This window comes from Spermophilus citellus, assembly GCF_964194105.1.
Source record: "Spermophilus citellus genome assembly, chromosome: 1".
Classification (NCBI taxonomy): Eukaryota; Metazoa; Chordata; class Mammalia; order Rodentia; family Sciuridae; genus Spermophilus; species Spermophilus citellus.
In genome coordinates this window covers 235,177,478-235,189,534 of record NC_138182.1, presented here as the reverse complement: position 1 = coordinate 235,189,534, position 12,057 = coordinate 235,177,478, and positions in this window count along the sequence as shown.

Here is a 12,057-nt window from a genome sequence, read left to right as displayed (position 1 = left end):
AAACAATAGAGATTTGCACTGGACGACTCACGTACTCCCTCTCCTCTACTAACTTTTTTTTTTTTGCCTCCCCCCTCCTTTGCAAAGCCACACCAGCCAGTTATTCTGCAGCCAGAATAAAACCTTATAGTCTGGCTAACCCAGGCTTTAGAGAACGGACTTTCCGATTTGGCAGAAAAAGAGATGCCTTCAATACATCCAGGCTATCAACCTGAGATGTGCCTTTGCAAACCCCCTTTCTCTTCCTCACCGCCCCCCCCACCCCCCAAAAAAAGAAAGGCAAAAGAAAGAAAGGGGGAAAAGACTTATTGGGGGTGGAAGTGGTGCCTTCTCTTCCTGGACAGCTTAGTGCCTTTGCTATGCAAATAACATGTGCAGAGCATCAAAAGGTATCAGGAGAAAAGAAGACAAGAGGAGCAGGAAGGGCAGCAAAGTTTTGTTGAAGTAGCCCTAGATCTCACTACCGGCCCCCAGCCAACTTGAATTGGAGAAGAAAATTTTGGCAGCTTTTTCCTCAGAGGCAGAGCACACTGACGTCAGTCTGCAGATGTGCCTGGGCTGCATCGGGTGCGCATGTGTCCTGGGTCGTCACGTGGAGGGGGAGGGGAAGTAGAGGTACAATCGGGGTAACAAACTACCAGCCATTCAGAAGGGCTTAGACAATGTCAACTTTTCCACCCTGTGAATGAGAGAAATTCTGGCCCCTCTAACCTCTCTCCCCTAACCCACTCCGCCTCTTTCCTCCTCCTCTAACCTCTTTTAGAAATTCTAACCTAGTGTTTCTTGGAAAAAGGAAAGGGGGAGGCAGAGGATGAGTGATTTTAGATGAACTAATGTCACTGTAAAGATCTTCGGTGTTATTCACTATTTAAAAAAAATTCCTACAGTAAAAAAATGATAAAAGTTACACATAAACATTGCCTTTGAGGAAACACAGCAAACTTTAGATCTGTAGAGCAGACAGATTTCAAGACTCGGTAGCTACATGTGTTCAAAACGCCTCTGTGTTTTTATATATACTTCAACAAGTAAGGTTACCACCAAAAAGGAAAGTAAACTAAGACCTGCACATTTTCCATCTGATTATCGACTTCAGGTTATGTAGGGCTTTAAAAGAAAAAAAAAAAAAAGGCAGGGAGGAGGGAGCGGGGAAGAAAGAAGCTTGCATTATTTCCAGATGAGGGTGAGACTGGATGGTGTTTTAAAGTGCAACCAGGGAAAGCTACAAGTGTCTTTTTTTAAATTTTTTTTTAGGTCAGTACTAAAATGAATGAAACTTCAATGACTGCCCAAATGAAAATAAACACGAAATCAGACTCCCTCCACCCTTCCCCCACCCCCCAAAAAAAGGTAAGAGGGGGGAGAGAGACCCTGCTGAGATCTCAAGATAAACAAACAAAACCTCAAAACTGGTTTCTTCAAGCTTTCAGATCTCTCCCTCCTACCCCCCACCCCCATACACACCAGCTGCCAGTCCAGCCTTTAAAGATAAAATACCACTACAATGTAGCACTTTCACTTTCATTTGCTAGGAGAAAAACCCAGGCTTTAAACTGGGGAAGAAAATGCCCAATGTATTTTTCATGTCCTAAGGAAGCACACAGTCTGGCACACAAATTAGAAAGAGGGGGAAAAAAAACCGTGAAAATAGCTCAGAACAAATGTTGCCTTTCAGTGGTGTGATCTGCTGCATCATTTATCGTCTCTACAGTGGAGTGCAGGGTAGGGAGCTGTTTTAAGAGTTTCTGAGGCTGGGGGGAGGGGAAAATTGACGCCTTGAAATTCCAGTCTTTAGTTAACGCCAAGTCAATTTCCGATGGCCAGAACCAGCAAGGGGAATTGGACCGGAGGGAAGGGGAGAGGGAGGAGGACCTTTCTAAATACTGGCTCTTAAATTTCTAGCTCCTGCTAACATTATTGCCCATTTGATTTTTTTTCCTCTTCCTACGCCGGAGGTAGTAGGTGTAATTCATTTGGTGAATCCATGAATAGTTGGCTAAAAGAAGGCATGAATCAGACTGAATGTCCAATAACAAACAGTCAATCTTCTTTGAGGGTTGAAAGGGGAAAGCATCTGTCCACACAGCTAATAGTCTCATCTTGACCTTAATCAGTAGTATCTGGCTAAATGCCATATAAAACATAGGAATTTGTTCTGTGGTTGAAATCAACAATTTAATATAAAAGTGGTTCATTCGTGTGTGTGTGTGTGTGTGTGTGTGTGTGTGTGTAAAATATGAGGTGGCTAAGTCTCATAATAATTTTAAATAGCAAAAATCTTAAGAGTGAGCACAGAGCTGGTTTTGCATAGAATCACCTGTTAAACAGACAAACTAAACTTTCCCTTAAATTTCCAAGAACTGGCAGTAGATCAGTGCAGCCAGCACAGAAAAATGAAGTTACCGTGTCAGTAGTAATCTATATAAGCTACCGGAAAAGTTTTACTTTCATACAAGATAAACTGCCCTAGGAAGTGGCAACAATTGTAGAGGAGCATATTCAGAGAGAAAGGAACTTTGGCTAATTACTTATTCAAAGAGTGCCATCCTGCGTCTAAACAGAGTAATGAAAAATTTCCAACAGATTCCTTGTCTCTACATGATTAAGAACTATAAGGATAAAAAATTATTAGTGTGAGTAATGATGAAATGTCAGTTTTAAATATATGTGTGTATGTGAACACTTTAATTGTATTATAGAAAATTTTGAAGATATACAAAAGTAGGAAAAGTATAATGATCACCAACGTAATCAGTATTGCTAAGTTGCTGAGGCTGTCTTTAAACTTGCAATCCTCCTGCCTCAGCTTCCTGCCTATAATCTTTAATCTGTTTTTCAAGTAAACTTTTGATTGGCGTAGAATATTCATTTAGAAAAAAATGGATAAATAAGTACATAGTTTGATGATAAGTGAGAATTCTAATGACATTTCACAAGGTGAACTTGACCATGGAACCATCATATTTTTAGTCTCTTTATATTTTTCATTTTATTTTAATCAACTACTAAAAATTACATATATTTATGGTGTACAACATGATATATATGTATACATACATGGTGGAATGACTAAAACAAGCTATTTAGCATATGTATCACCTCACATATCGTTTTTTTGTGTGGTGAGAACACTAAAAATCTATTTTGCAATTTTCAAGTGTTCAGTATGTTATTACCTATAATAACCCTGATGTACAATAGATCTCTTGAACTTAATTCTCTTAAGTGAAATTTCATATTCTTTAACCAACATCTCCTCAATCCCCCTACATCCCCTAAAATGTTTTTTTTAATCTATTGGTTCCCCCTCATGTTTTTTCTTGCTTTATACATCCTTTATTAATATCTTGCCATATCAATACTATATTTAGTACTTCTAAGAGCAAGAAAATGGTTTTGTGATAGAACCATATATTATTTTTAATGAAATAGATGAAACAAACTTAAATTAAACTCTGAATGAGTTATAATTGCACTAGAAATTATTTTTTTAAATTTTTAAAAAATATTTATTAGTTGTTTAATTATAGGTGTACACAATATCTTTATTTTATTTGTATGTGGTGCTGAGGATCGAACCCAGTGCCTCATGCATGCTAGGTAAACGCTCTACCTCTGAGCCACAACTCCAGCCCAGTAGAAATTTTTTAAAATCTAAAATCCCTTAAAATTTTTAGTGATCTTTTTCTTTCAAATATTTTTCTTCTACCTTTCCTTTTCTGACTTTATTTAACTGCAAGATAGAAGATTATGAGAATACAGTTAAGAACTTCTGCAGCCATGTTGCTACAATGAAGGAAAGACTAACAGAATTAGAGAAACCACTCAGAGCCCCAATATTCTTAAGCCATTAAATCAACTAAGGAAGTGATATGACCAAAAAAAAAAAAAAAAAAACTGTTATTTACATACAATTGGGTCTGCTGTTTTATTATTTGCCATTGAAGGCATTCTGTAAACCATACAAACTAAAGTAGTCCCCCAAGACATAAATCTATAAGATTAAAAACAGCAAATGCAGGGAATGTAGGTCAGTAGTAGAGCATTTGCCTTGCATATGTAAGGCCCAGGTTCACTCCCCAGCATGGAAAACAACAACAACAAATCACATGTAATGGAAATATACAGGAAGACTAGATAAAGTAGTTATCAAACATAGACTTAAAATAACTATGTTTCAAAGATAAGACCAAGAATTTCAACAGAAGACTATAAGCTAAAGAAAAAACAGATTCTAGAATAAAAAAATTATTAAATAGCATTAAAACTCAAAGTATAAATGTAATAATAGATTAGACAAATGAAAAGAGAACAAACTGGAAGATGGCTCAGAATAAAATATTTAAAAAGAAGCTCGAAGATAAAAAATGAATGTAAAATATAGAAAAGATTATAAGAGATGTATGAGTGGGAAATATAGAAAAAAGGTCTAAAATGCAATTGGCTTTTCCATGAGGAAGAGGGATTAGGGCAGAAAAATATCTGCAGAGATAATGGCTAAAAATGTCCATTGAGAAAATCTAAAAAGAAGCTAGAAATATTACATTAAAAGGGGGGAATCAGCACAACTGACTTCTCATCAATTTAATGGTACCTTGAAAATGTCAAGCTAAAATTTCCAATTAAAATATCCAACAAAAATGAACATCAACTAAAAATATTTTGAGAAAATCTAAATCTGGAACAATTTGTTGGCAGCACATTCAAACTATAAGAAATACTAAAGGGATTATTTCTCAGACTAAGGGAAACGATCCTATTTGGAAGACCAGATCTTTAGGAAGGAATAAAGACTAACAAATTGATAAGTACATGGGTAAATTTAAATGACTACTGATAATATAAAATAATAATAATAATAACAACAACAATCACTTCTGAAGTTTTAAATATATAAGCAATTAAAATGAATTATGGCATAGTACAGCAGTTGGGAGGGAGAAAAATGTGGTAGAGTGTCCTAGGATTGATATATTGCTGTTACACATTCATGCTTTAATCTCTAAAGAAATCATTAAGTAGAACAGCAAAAGAATGTGTACCAACAAGGTTAGTAGATGGCAAAAATACATAAAAAAATATTCAAAAGAAGATAAGGGAACATAAAACCAGTCAGACAAATAGAAAACATATTTACATCTGACTGATTGCAGATTCAATCCTAAATATATCAATAATTACATAAATGCTAGACTAATATATTGCTCCATAACAAAATATCCTAAGACTTAGCAACTTAAAGCAAAACACATTTATTACTTCATAGTTTCTATGGGGTTGGGGTGCAGCTTGGATGGGTTATCTGTGCTAAGGACTCTCACAGGTTATAATCAAATTGTTGGCCAGGGCTGTAGACATCTCAAGATTCAGCTGGGTCAGGGTCCACTTCCAAGTTCTCAGTCATTATTGGCAATATTTACTTCCTCAGCAATTGTTTTTCAGTAGCCAGCCACTTTTAGTTTATTAATACATGGACCTCTACATGTGGAAGATCATAATATGTATGTTGGCTTCATTAAAGAAAGCAAAGAGTAAGAATAAGAGTGCCAGCGAGACAGAATTCACTGCCTTCTGTAACTTATCTCAGAAGTGTTGTACCATCCCTTTGCTGTTTTTTTCATTACAAGCAAGTCACAAATTTCAGCCTACTCTCAATGGAAAGGGGAAAACACAAAAACATCCATATCATAAGAAGGAATCATTGGGGGTAGAAGATGTTTGCTTACCATAAATACAAATAAAGGAAATGTGCCAGTAAAAAGGAAAAAAAAAAAGTCAAGCTGCTATAGATATATTGATACAGAAAAAGTTATTTTTAAGCCAAAACAGTATTAATAAAATGATGGATACCTAATATTAATTCAGGATTCAATTTTCCAGGAAAGTATAGCAAGTCTCCATTTCTGGTACATAAAAACATAAACCGGGGCTGGCATTGTGGCTCTGCAGTACAGCGCTCATCTAACACGTGTGAGGCACTGGGTTGGATCCTCAGCACCACATATAAATAAATAAAATAAAGGTATTGTTTCCACCTACATAATCCAAAATTTTATAAAGCAAAATGACATTAATGGCAGAAACAGATAAATCTAAAAAAGTAGAGGATAGTAGGAGATTTTAACACAACTCTTTCAGAAACATTATATATGCTTGAATATTTATAGATAGCAATATTAATAATTATATGGACACAAGTATAAACTGGGACTATGCTGGAACAACCAGGAATATTGTCCTTTTGCTTCAAATATGAATAAAATATTTACTAAAATTAACCCGTGTCAATTTTTTTTATTATAATAATCTCTTTTAAAGTCAAGCTAGCCAGGAACGGTGGCACACACCCCTATTCCTAGCTAGTGGGGAGACTGAGGCAAGAGGATGGCAAGATAAAAGACAATCTGGGAAACTTAGTGAGATTCTGTCTCAACATAAAAAGAGCCAGTAATGCAGTTGAGTGGTTCAGTGCTTGTCTAGCATGTGTAGAGCCTAGGTTCAATCCACAGTACTGAAGAAAAAAGATTTCCACAATAGAAATAAAAGATCTGACAATAATAGCACTAATACTAAGAGGAAAGGAATGAAATTATAGTTACTACAACTATGAATTATTTTTTGTTACTTTATTTTGGATTTTGCATCTACATTCAAAGTAAGATTTGGTATTAAGTTTTATCAAATTATTTTGTGCTATTTGTTCTGCTTTCTCTAACTTAATTTGTATTTCTTTCTTTTCTATTCTCCTTTGACTAAAGGATCTTGGTATTTTTAAAATTCACTTTTTCCACTATTTGTTTTAAAGTTGTTCACTCTATTTTCTTTTCATCATTTTTCTTAAATCTTCACAAGTATAATTAATTGAACCCTAAGTTTATCAGTATCTCAAATTTCCTAGTAAACAATACACATTTTAAAATGCTTTTATGCACATATAATTGCCTCCTGGGAATTTCATTCTTATTTCCCAATCCATCCCACCTCTACCAAGCTGTTGTGTATGATCCTACAGAGGTCACACAGCACAGCTCAATAAAATCCCAAATAATATTTTATAAATATTTATAGAATTTAAATACATTTAGCTCTTTTTTTAATTGGATGTTCACAACATTACAAAGCTCTTGACAAATCATATTTCATACATTAGAATCAAGTGGGTTATGAACTCCCATTTTTACCCAAAATACAGATTGCAGATTGCAGAATCACATCGGTTACACATCACATTTTTACATACTGCCATATTAGTGACTGTTGTATTCTGCTACCTTTCCTATCCTCTACTATCCCCCCTCCCCTCCCTCCCATCTTCTCTCTCTACCCCACCTACTGTAATTCATTTCCCTCCATGTTTGTTATCCCATTCCCCTCATAACCTCTTATATGTAATTTTGTATAACAATGAGGGTCTCCCTCCATTTCCATGTGATTTCCCTTTTTTTCTCCCTTTCCCTCCCGCCTCATGCCTCTGTTTAATGTTAATCTTTTCTTCCTGCTCTTCCTCCCTGTTCTGTTCTTAGTTGCTCTCATTATATCAAAGAAGACATTTGGTATTTGTTTTTTAGGGATTGGCTAGCTTCACTAAGCATAATCTGCTCTAGTGCCATCCATTTCCCTGCAAATTCCGTGATTTTGTCATTTTTTAGTGCTGCGTAATACTCCATGGTGTATAAATGCCACATTTTTTTATCCATTCATCTATTGAAGGGCATCTGGGTTGATTCCACAGTCTAGCAATTGTGAATTGTGCTGCTATGAACATCGATGTGGCAGTATCCCTGTAGTGTGCTTTTTTAAGGTTTTCAGGAAATAGTCCGGGAAGGGCAATAGCTGGGTCAAATGGTGGTTCCATTCCCAGCTTTCCCAGGAATCTCCATACTGCTTTCCAAATTGGCCGCACCCGTTTGCAGTCCCACCAGCAGTGTACAAGAGTACCCTTTTCTCCACATCCCCGCCAGCACTCGTTGTTGTTTGACTTCATCATGGCTGCCAATCTTACTGGGGTGAGGTGGTATCTTAGGGTGGTTTTGATTTGCATTTCCTTGACTGCTAGAGATGGTGAGCATTTTTTCATGTACTTGTTGATTGATTGTATGTCCTCCTCTGTGAAGTGTTTGTTCATGTCCTTGGCCCATTTGTTGATTGGGTTGTTTGTTTTCTTATTGTCTAATTTTTTGAGTTCTTTGTATACTCTGGATATTAGGGCTCTATCTGAAGTGTGAGGAGTAAAAATTTGTTCCCAGGATGTAACTTAGACCTATCTCCCTTTCATGTTCACTTTCTTCCTTCAATAAAGCATACTTAATTCTTTCAGATGCTGTTAAGAACTTCAGTTGTTTTTATTTATCTAAAATGTTTTATTTTGCCTTTGTTTTTAAATGATAAAATAGCTAATATGCACTTTGAAAATATCAATCCACTAGCTAGTTTTGTGGTTCTTAAATCTGATGTCAGTCTAATTGGTAGGATATTTTTTTCTTTCTTGTTTCTACCCTGTTTTGTTGTTGTTGTTTATTTTATTTTTTTTACCGAGGATTGAACCCAGGATTGCTTACCCACTGAACCACATCTCCAGCCCTTTTTTTATTTTTAAGTTGCATAGGACCTTACTGAGTTGCTGAGGCTGGCTTTAAATTTGCAATTCTTCTGCCTCAGCCTTCTGAGTTGCTGGGATTATGGGCAGGTACCACTGAGCCTAGCTAGTGTTCTAAATTTTTACTATGATATATTTGGATGTGGATCTTTTAAATGCAATTTTTTTTTTTTTTTTTTGGATACTGGGGATTGAACACAGGGGCACTTGACCACTGAGCCATATCCCTAGCCATATTTTGTATTTTATTAAGACAGGGTCTCACTGAGTTGCTTAACGCCTCCCTAAATTGTTGAGGCTCGACTTTGCACTTTCGATCCTCCTGCCTCCACCTCCCAAGCCTCTGGGATTACAGGTATAGGCCACCACACCCAGCCTGAATGTAGATTTTTTAAAACTCTTTTTTTGTGATTCCCTATGCTTCCTAAATTTGAGTATTTAATTTCTTCATCAGGTCTATGAATTTCTCAGCTACCAACTCTTTGAATATAGCTCTTTTTTTTTCATTCTTGCCCTCTTCCCAGATAGGACATTTATTTTTATATGTATATGACCCTTTTATTCTATTTCCCATATCTCTTAAAATATTTCATGTTTTAATCTTCATCTATATATGCTCCTTTATATTTATATCAGATCTTCCATTTCCCTCATTATCTTTTCATCTTCTAGTCTATTCTTTAATTCATTCATTGAGTTTTTAATTTTAGGATTAAACTTTTCATTTCTTGAAGATCTTTGTGCTTCTTCTTGAAATTTGCCTATTTTATAGTCTCTTTTTATTCTAATGCTTTAAAGTCACTCCTTTTTAGACTTTTTAAAATCTTTAAGGAATGATAGATTAACAAGAAATTGCAAAGTTAGTACAGAGAAAGTTATAAGTACCTCCTCACTCAGTTCCCCCCAATGGTTACATCTTAGGTAACTACAATGCAATACAAAACCCAGAAAATTAACATTGATACAATGTATATATATTTCTATGTAATTTTATCACATGTAAACAACATTGTAATTAAGGCAAAGAGCAGTCTATCATCAGCAAACTCCCCCATGTTACCTCTTTAATCATACTTCTTTCCATCATACCATCTTTAAATCTGGTAATGACTAATCTATTTTCCATCCCTATAATTTTATCATTTACAGACTATTATATAAATGGAATGATACAGCATGTGATTGTAATAATCAGAGTTTTCCAAAAAACAGAACCAAGGGAATGTATATATTTAAGAGGGGATTTATTAGGAGATTATTGGCTTCACACAATCACAGAAGCTGAAAAATTCCAAAACATGTCTTCTGCAAACTGGAACATCAAAGAAGCTAGTAGCCTCAGAACCAGGGAGACCAAGATGCCCCCACTTCAAGTCAAAAAGGCCAAGAACACATGGAGGACCAATGCTGCAAGTCCCAGAACCCATAAGTCAAAGAACCAGAACTCTTATGTCCAAGAGTAGAAGCAGGAGAAACATACACTGCTTCGCCCACCCCATGCCTGCCCACATTGAGGCCTAGTGTTACCCACTCAAATTTGCTCATGTACCACCAATCTTTTCTGAAAACAACCTTACAGACACATCTAGCAGGAAGGCTTTATCAATTCTCTAGGCAGCTCCCAGTCCAGTCAAGTTGACACTTAAATTGACTATCATAGTAACCTTTTAAGATTGGCCTTTTAAAATTCAACATAAGGCTATTGCATATAGTTGGGTCATTTTTTTCCAATCTACTTTACCATTTCTGTCTTTTAATTGATATATATAGACCATTTTTTAAAATTGTTGATGTGCCTTTATTTTATTTATTTTTATGTGGTGCTGAGAATAAAATCCAGTGCCTCACACATGCTAGGCAAGTGCTCTACAACTGAGCCACAGTCATAGCCTCTAAACTATTTACATTTAATGTAATTATTGATTGTTTAAGATGTAAGTCTACCATTTTACTTATTTTTCTTCTCCATTTTTTACTTCTCTATGTATGTATGTGTATTTTTTCCTCCTTTGCTGTGAGCCATTTAAGCATTTTTTTAAGAATTTCAATTCAGTTTTTACCTAGGGGTTTCTTAGTACATTTTTATATGTATAAAACCTCTATACAATCCTTATATAGAGAGGCTGGTTGCTTTATTAATGACACTTACATAACATATAATGTAAACACATAACTTATCAGAGTCTACAGGTTATCATATTTCACCACTTTGAAGTAAAATTTTACTTCCCTTTTTTTATTTGCCCTTCTCTATGAGTGGAATTGTCTTAAATATTTCCTCTACATCATTAAAAAATGACATAGGAGTGATTGCACTCCTATCTCTCACCCTGCACAAAATTCAACTCAAAGTGGAAAAGTGGATCAAGAACCCAGGCATTAGACCACAGATCCTATTCCTACTAGAAGAAGAAGTAGGTCCAAATCTCCATCATGTTGGTTTAGGAACTGACTTCCTCAATGAGACTGCTAAAGAATAGGAGTAAAATCAAGAATCAATAAATGGGATGGTTTCAAACTAAAAAGCTCTTCGCAAAAAAGGAAACAGTCAAGAACATGAACAGAGAGCCTACAGAATGGAAGAAAATCTTTGCCACCTGCACCTCAGAGCATTTATCACCAGGACATATAAAAAATTCAAAAAAACTTAACATCAAAAAATAAATAACCCAATCAATAAATGGGCAAAGGAATTGGACAAGCACATCACAGAAGAAAAAATATGAATGGTTAACAAATACATGAAAAATGTTCAATATCCCTAGCAATTAGAGGAATGCAAATTAAACTACACTGAAATTTCATATCACTATAGTCAGAATGGAGTGCTTTTATCAAGAATATATGTAACAATAAATGTTGGTGAGGATGTGAAGAAGGTTCACTCATAAATTGATGGTGGGACTGCAAACTGATGCAACCACTCTGGAAAGCAGTACAGAGATTCCATAGAAAACTTGGAATAGAAGTACCATTTGATCCTGTTATTGCATTCCTTGGTTAAGACCCAAAGAACTTAAAATCATCATATTACAAAGATGCAGCCACCTCAATGTTTATAGCAGCTTAATTCACAATAGCTAAGCTTTGGAACCAACATAGATACCCTTCAACAGATGAATTGATAAAGAAAATGTGGTTTATATACACAATGGAATATTACCCATAAAGAAGAATGGAATTATAGCATTTGCTGGTAAATGGATGGGACTGGAGAATATCATAAGTGAAATAAGCCAGTCCCAAAAAATCAAAGACCAAATGTTCTGATATATGGATGCTAACCCACAACAAAGGAGGGTGGAGAGGGGGAGAATAGAAATCCATCAGATTTAACAAAGGGGAATGAAGGGAAGGGAGGATGGAGGGGAATAGGAAAGATACTAGCATGAATAAGATATAACTTTCCTATCCTTATATATGAATACACGACCAGGATAACTCCATATCATGTACAACCA